Source organism: Capsicum annuum, chromosome 3 (assembly GCF_002878395.1).
Source record: "Capsicum annuum cultivar UCD-10X-F1 chromosome 3, UCD10Xv1.1, whole genome shotgun sequence".
NCBI lineage: Eukaryota > Viridiplantae > Streptophyta > Magnoliopsida > Solanales > Solanaceae > Capsicum > Capsicum annuum.
The window spans coordinates 65,617,009-65,623,331 of NC_061113.1; the positions used below are offsets into that span (position 1 = coordinate 65,617,009).

At 37.2% G+C, this 6,323-nt stretch overlaps 1 non-coding gene across 1 annotated transcript; it reads left to right on the forward strand.

Moving 5' to 3' along the window:
* The first annotated feature begins 5,941 nt into the window (after nucleotides 1-5,941).
* Nucleotides 5,942-6,047, forward strand: LOC124897394. Its single transcript, XR_007054115.1, has one exon. It is a non-coding gene; the product is annotated as a small nucleolar RNA R71 (small nucleolar RNA).
* Nucleotides 6,048-6,323: the final 276 nt, after the last annotated feature.

Consider the following 6,323-nt stretch of genomic DNA (forward strand, 5'->3'; position numbering starts at 1 on the left):
AAGAGTTACAAGAAAAGTAAGGGCACTAACCTTTAATTTTTGGGTTGATGCCTTAACGGGATCAACCCTCTTGAGGATTTAATTGAATAAGCATTATCACTCTTTAAGTTCGAAAGAATTAAAGTGTAGCCATCTTTTAGGGTTGAGAAACAATTAGATGGACTTTATTGCTCAATTAATCTTGCATTTAGACTTGTCAATTAGGGATTTGAAATAACTCACAACCCTTATTGCATCAACACCATGGTGATCATAATCCTAGTTTAACTAATCTCATTGATTTCATTTTGCAAAATACTCTCTAGATTAAACACTAAGTGATATTCTCAATAATACTTGTAAACAACTTAACCCCATTTTATTCTGAAAACCTTTGATCAACAGTCTGTTAATAATTATGCTACTTAGTTAACACCATATCCCATGTGCGATTCTACCCCAATCTAGTTGGGTTATATATTTGACAATAACTGCTTACACTGTTTAAGTAAAGTTGTAATTTGGGTGTATCAACAACAATGGAGTATCTATTAATTTTCACAAGCGAATATTTCTGGAGTCACAACAAGAGAAAAAGAATTGTTACAAGGTCTCTCACATCAGTACCTTTGATTTTAAAAAAAAAAATATACGGAGGGAGGTGTTTGTTTTGCCTTTTCACCATGCATAATTTGCTAAATATGGCACCAACCAAGCCTTCATCTCACATTTTGGCTTTCATATGGGCAAACCATATTGCTACTTAGACTTCATCATAGGTATAGGTGCGATCCGAAATCCAAAATACCACAGGTACTCAGACTTCCCTTGCATTTGTGACCTCGATGCCACGGGTACTGAGACTTCCCCTACATCCATGACTCGAAACCCATCCAGGACCTAAAGTGACCTCACTGCAGCATAAATAAGAAGTACAAGGGTTAGAAGGGACTCCCTTAAGCAGCAACCAGAATGTCCCTCGAATGCCAAAGTCATGATAGAATGTTCCGTGATTGCAGTGGCTGTGATCGCGGACATATAGACCGCGACCACGATGATTGAGGCCGAAATCCCCTATTTTTTCTCTATTTTGATTTTTCTGCACAACAACTATTTTTCTACTCTATTTCCCCCCTATTTTTTCTTGGCATTGAACTTGTCTTAAAACATATAGAAAAAATCATAATAAACAAGAAATGAGTCTAGGATGGGTTACCTCACATCAATCATCTAATTTAACGTTGCGGCACTACTCTCCTTCTTCACCATGTAGTATCTTTGAAATGAACAAAATCCACCTTGGCCACCACGGGACCTTTCACATTGTAGTGTTTCACCCTTTGGCAATTTACTATGAAAAATTTTCTTTCATGATCTTCCAATTTAATGGCACTACTAGGGTAAACATTAGAAATCACAAATAGACCCAACTATTTATAATGAAGCTTCCCTGCAAAGAGTTTCAAACAAGAATTGTAAAGGAGTACACTCTCACCGACATGAAATTCCCATCTTAATATTTGAGCATCATGCCATTTCTTCATTTTCTCCTTATACAATGTGGAACGCTTATAAACCTTGAGTCAAAAATCATCCAACTTATGGAGTTTGGTGAACCTTGCCTCAGAAGATTCTCTGTAATTCATGTTCAACGTCTTTAAAGCCTATAAGGCTTTATATTCATGCTCGACGAGAAAATAACACTCCTTTCCAAAAACCAAATGGTAGGAAGACATACAATTGGGGTTTTGTAGGTTATTCTATAAGCCCAAAGTGCCTCATCAATCTGCCTTGCCCAATTGGTTCGGCCTATATTCACCATTTTCTCAAGTATGGCTTTTATCTCTCAGTTTGAAACTTCAACATGGCCACTTATTTGAGGATTATATGGCATAGCAACTTTGTTTTTAACCCCATCCTTGCAAGGAATGGCCCCGAATACCTGATTATAAAAATATGAGCCTCCATCACTAATGATGGCATGTGATGTTTCGAACCTTGTAAATATGTACTTCTTCAAAAAGAAGGCAATGATTTTGCTCTAATTATTTAGAAGTGTCATGTTCACCACCCATTTACAAACATAATCAACCGCTTGCAATATATATTTATTCCCAAATAAGCTCACAAATGGGCCTACAAAGTCAATCCCCGACACATCAAAGAGTTCAACTTCAAGCTTTGGTTTAAGGGGCATTTCATGTCTTCTCGAGATACCACCTTGCATTTGACATTGGTGACATATTTTTACCCACTCAATAGCATCCCTATGCATGGAGGGCCAATAATACCCACATTGAATGCTTTTGGCGGCGGTTCAAATTCCCCCATGGTGACCGCCGTAAGGTGAAGAATGGAAAGCTTCAAGGATATCACTCATCTCAACCTCTATAACACACCACCTAATCACACCATTCGTGCACTACAAAAATAGTAATGGTTCATCCCAAGAATATTTATTTACATCAAATAAGAACCACTTCTTTTGATGGTAGTTAATCCCCTTGGGAAGTACACCACATGCAACATAGTTGTCATAGTCGGCATACCATGAAGCAATTTTTCCCAAAATAGTCATGAATAACTCATTAAGAAAATCTGTATCAATTTCAATTTTTCCATGCCTTTCATGATTACCCTCAAGATGTGAAAGATGGTAGGCTACTTAGTTTTTGCACCCATTTCGATTATTTACCTTAAAGTTGAATTCTTGTAAGAGAAAAATCCATCTAATTAGGTTTGACTTTGCTTTCTTCTTTTCCATGAGGTACTTAAGGGTTCCATGATCCGTGTGCACCACACCTTTTATACCTAACAAGTAGGCGCAAAATTTTTCAAAATCATATACAACCAAAAACAAATCTTTCTTGATAATGGTGCAGTTGCGTTGATCATTACTCAAGGTTTTTCTCGCATAATGTATAGGTTGAAAGATTTTTTCCCTTGCATTGAACTAACACCATGCTCAATGTAATTCTACTTGCATCATACATTACTTCAAAAGGGGATGACCAATCCAGGGCTATAATGATGGGAGCTAAAATAAGCAACTCCTTAAGATGATCAAAGGATTTTAAGCATGCATCATCAAATTTTATTTTTTTCTTCTTCTCAAGGATTTTACACATTCGATAAGCTATTTTGGAGAAATCCTTGATAAAGCATCGATAAAACCCTGCATGCCCAAGAAAACTCCGTATACCCTTTACAAAAATGGGAGGTGGTAACTTGGAAATAAATTCTACCTTGTATTGATTGACTTGTATTCCATTCCCCGATATCTTGTAGCCTAAGACAATACCTTCCTTAACCATGAAAAGATATTTTCCCAATTTAGGACAAGGTTGGTTTCCACACATCTCTCAAGCATCTTCCTTAGGTGCTCAAGACATGATTCAAATGAGTTCCCTACCACTGAGAAATCATCCATAAAGGCCTCCATTAATTCTTCGACCATATCTGCTAACACCGATAACATGCAATGTTGAAAGGTTGTCTAGGCATTGCATAACCCAAAGGGGGCATTCGCTTGAATGTGAATGTCCCAAATGGGCAAGTAAAAGTTGTCTTCTCTTGTTCCATCGTGGTGATACAATTTGATTGTACCTCAAAACACCATTTAATAAGAAATACCATTCTCTCCCGGCTAATCTACCCAATATTTGTCCCATAAAAGGCATAAAAAATGGTCTTTTTTCGTCCATGAGTTTAACTTCTTGTAATCCATGCATACTCACCACCCGGTGACTGGTTAGATAGGGATAAGATCATTTTTTTCATTCTCAACTACCGTAATTCTACCTTTTTTGGAACATATTGAACTGGACTCACCCAAGTGCTATTGGATATTGGATAGATTACTCCCCCATTAAGACATTTTATGATTTCTTTCTTTACCACCTCTTGCATTGGTTGATTTAGCCTCAGTTGATGTTTCACACTTGGTACATGATCTTGCTATAGATAGATTATGTGGGAACAAATTTCGAGGTATATTCCTATGATATCCGCAATTGTACATCCAATGGCTTGAATGAACCTTTATACCACCAACTTCAAGGCTTCCACTTGAGAGGGTTCAAGGTCACTTGCAATTGATAGGTAGCGTGTCTCCATCCCCCAAAAACACATATTTAATATGGGGTGTCAAAGACTTTAATTTAATTTTGGGTGGCTTAAGAATGGATGGTTTTATGGGTGGTCTCTTATGGTTTTTAAGATCAAGGTCCAACTTTGCCAGGTTCTTGGTGTAAGATCTAAGTCCCGTTTAAGAAACAACTACCTCATCAAATTCTTCCTCTTTTTCTCTTTTGTAATTCCATAACACTCCTACCAAAGGATCATCCAACAAGCTCACATCAACATGATTTGTCACCTACCCATCAATAATATCAACTACCAAGATGACTTGTAAATCCATCATTTGCTTAATGGATTTACATATGTTGAAGGACACCTCCTTGTTATTCAATTGGAACTTTATCTCACCAGATTCCACATCTACCAAGGCCTTCTCGGTGGCTAAGAATGGCCTCCCGAGAATTATAGGAACTTCAATATCCAATTCACAATCCAAGATCACAAGTCAGCCAAAAAAATAAATTGGTCAACTTTGACTAGAACATCATGAAGTACTGCCATCGGCTTCTTAATAGACCAGTTGGCTATGAACAATTTCAACATCGTAGGTTGCATCTTCCCCAATCCGAGCTTGTGGAATATGGCATATGGAATTAGGTTTACACTTGATACAAGGTCACATATGCTCTTGCAAACTTGAACAATTGATGGTACATGGAATTGTAAAAGTAACGGGGTCTTTTTTATTTTTCACCAATATGCTTGACATAATGGAACTATAATGATGTGTGATTTCTATTGTTTCATCCTCTACAAGCCACTTCTTATATGCCAAATCCTTCACAAATTTAGCATACCCTTGCAAATCTTGCAAAGGCTCAATTAGAGGAATATTAATAGATAGGCTGCAAAATTTATCAGAGAGCTTTTTGAACTTTGCATTTTGTCCTTCAGTGTGAAACATTTAGGGAAAGGGGGAGGAATACTGCTTGATGGTATGGAGATAATTTGGCACTTATTTATCTTTGACTTTTCAACCAAAATCCCACTTGACTTTGGTTCATTATCATTGGACCTCTTTCTCTTTGCTGTTGTTTGCTCATCATCTTCTTTTTCACTAGATTTACCAAAATTAATATTATTTCCAAGACTTTTCCATCCTGAGTGATCATCGCATTTTTTACCTTCCTATTTGGCATTTCTTTATTTTTTCACTCCATGAGGTACACCTATATTTGATTCAACTTTGTCTCTAGTTGTTGGATGGTGGTTGAGTGGGAGTCAAATGTTTTTTAGAGCATGGAGAAATCACTTCGTATTTCTTTCACCATTTTGTCGGTCCCCTCAACACCAATTAAGATCCGTGCCAAAATTTCTTCATTGATGCACCCTTTCTTTCCGCATTATTTCATACTTTGACTTTCATGTTTTCAACCATGATTCTTGCCTTGACCTTTAGAGAAAAGGTGGAAATCCTTCAAAATTTAGCAACACACTCAATTTGTCATGAAGTATCTCTTCCTCCGTACTTTTGCATCACTTAGCCTCTCTTGTATGTATAACATTTACACTTTCAATTAGGTCTCCTAACATATGTTTACTAAGGAGCTCAAGGTATGAAATTACCTTGATCATGTTTGAATCTCTTTCCTACTATTGACTTTTTCCATCTTGGTACTCAAAGGATTAGGAGGGATCCCTCATGGCCACCTCTACATCCTTCATGTCCCTACCCCTAGAAAAACTTTCTACTTGATCCAATACCTTTGATGCGACCCCATACAATGATTTAATGAGCGATCTACCAGATGCATTATCCATTATGTCTTTGTTGAGATGGCCCAATGCCCTATAGAAGATTTGGAGTATCATATTCTCTGGCATCTCATGGTTAGGGCACTTCAAGAGTTTCTCCTTGAATCTTTCCCAAGCTTCATACCATGTCTCTTTATAGAATTAGCAAAAATTAATGATTTCATCACGAAATTGTAACATCTTCGAATGTGGGAAGTATTGACCTAAGAAATCCTCCATAAGATTTACCCATTAGGTGATGGAACCGGTAGACAAAGATCTTAGCCATTGCACCACTTTTCTCGATAGAGAGAATGGGAAAAGGCACAATAAAATGGACTCTTGAGATATGTGTGCAATATAAAGGGGATCAAAAACATCTACAAAATTCTTCAAATGCAAATTTGGATCCTCGTAGGTGTGACCCCCAAAACGTTCCTACAAATGAAGGAATTGTAGCATCACGCTTG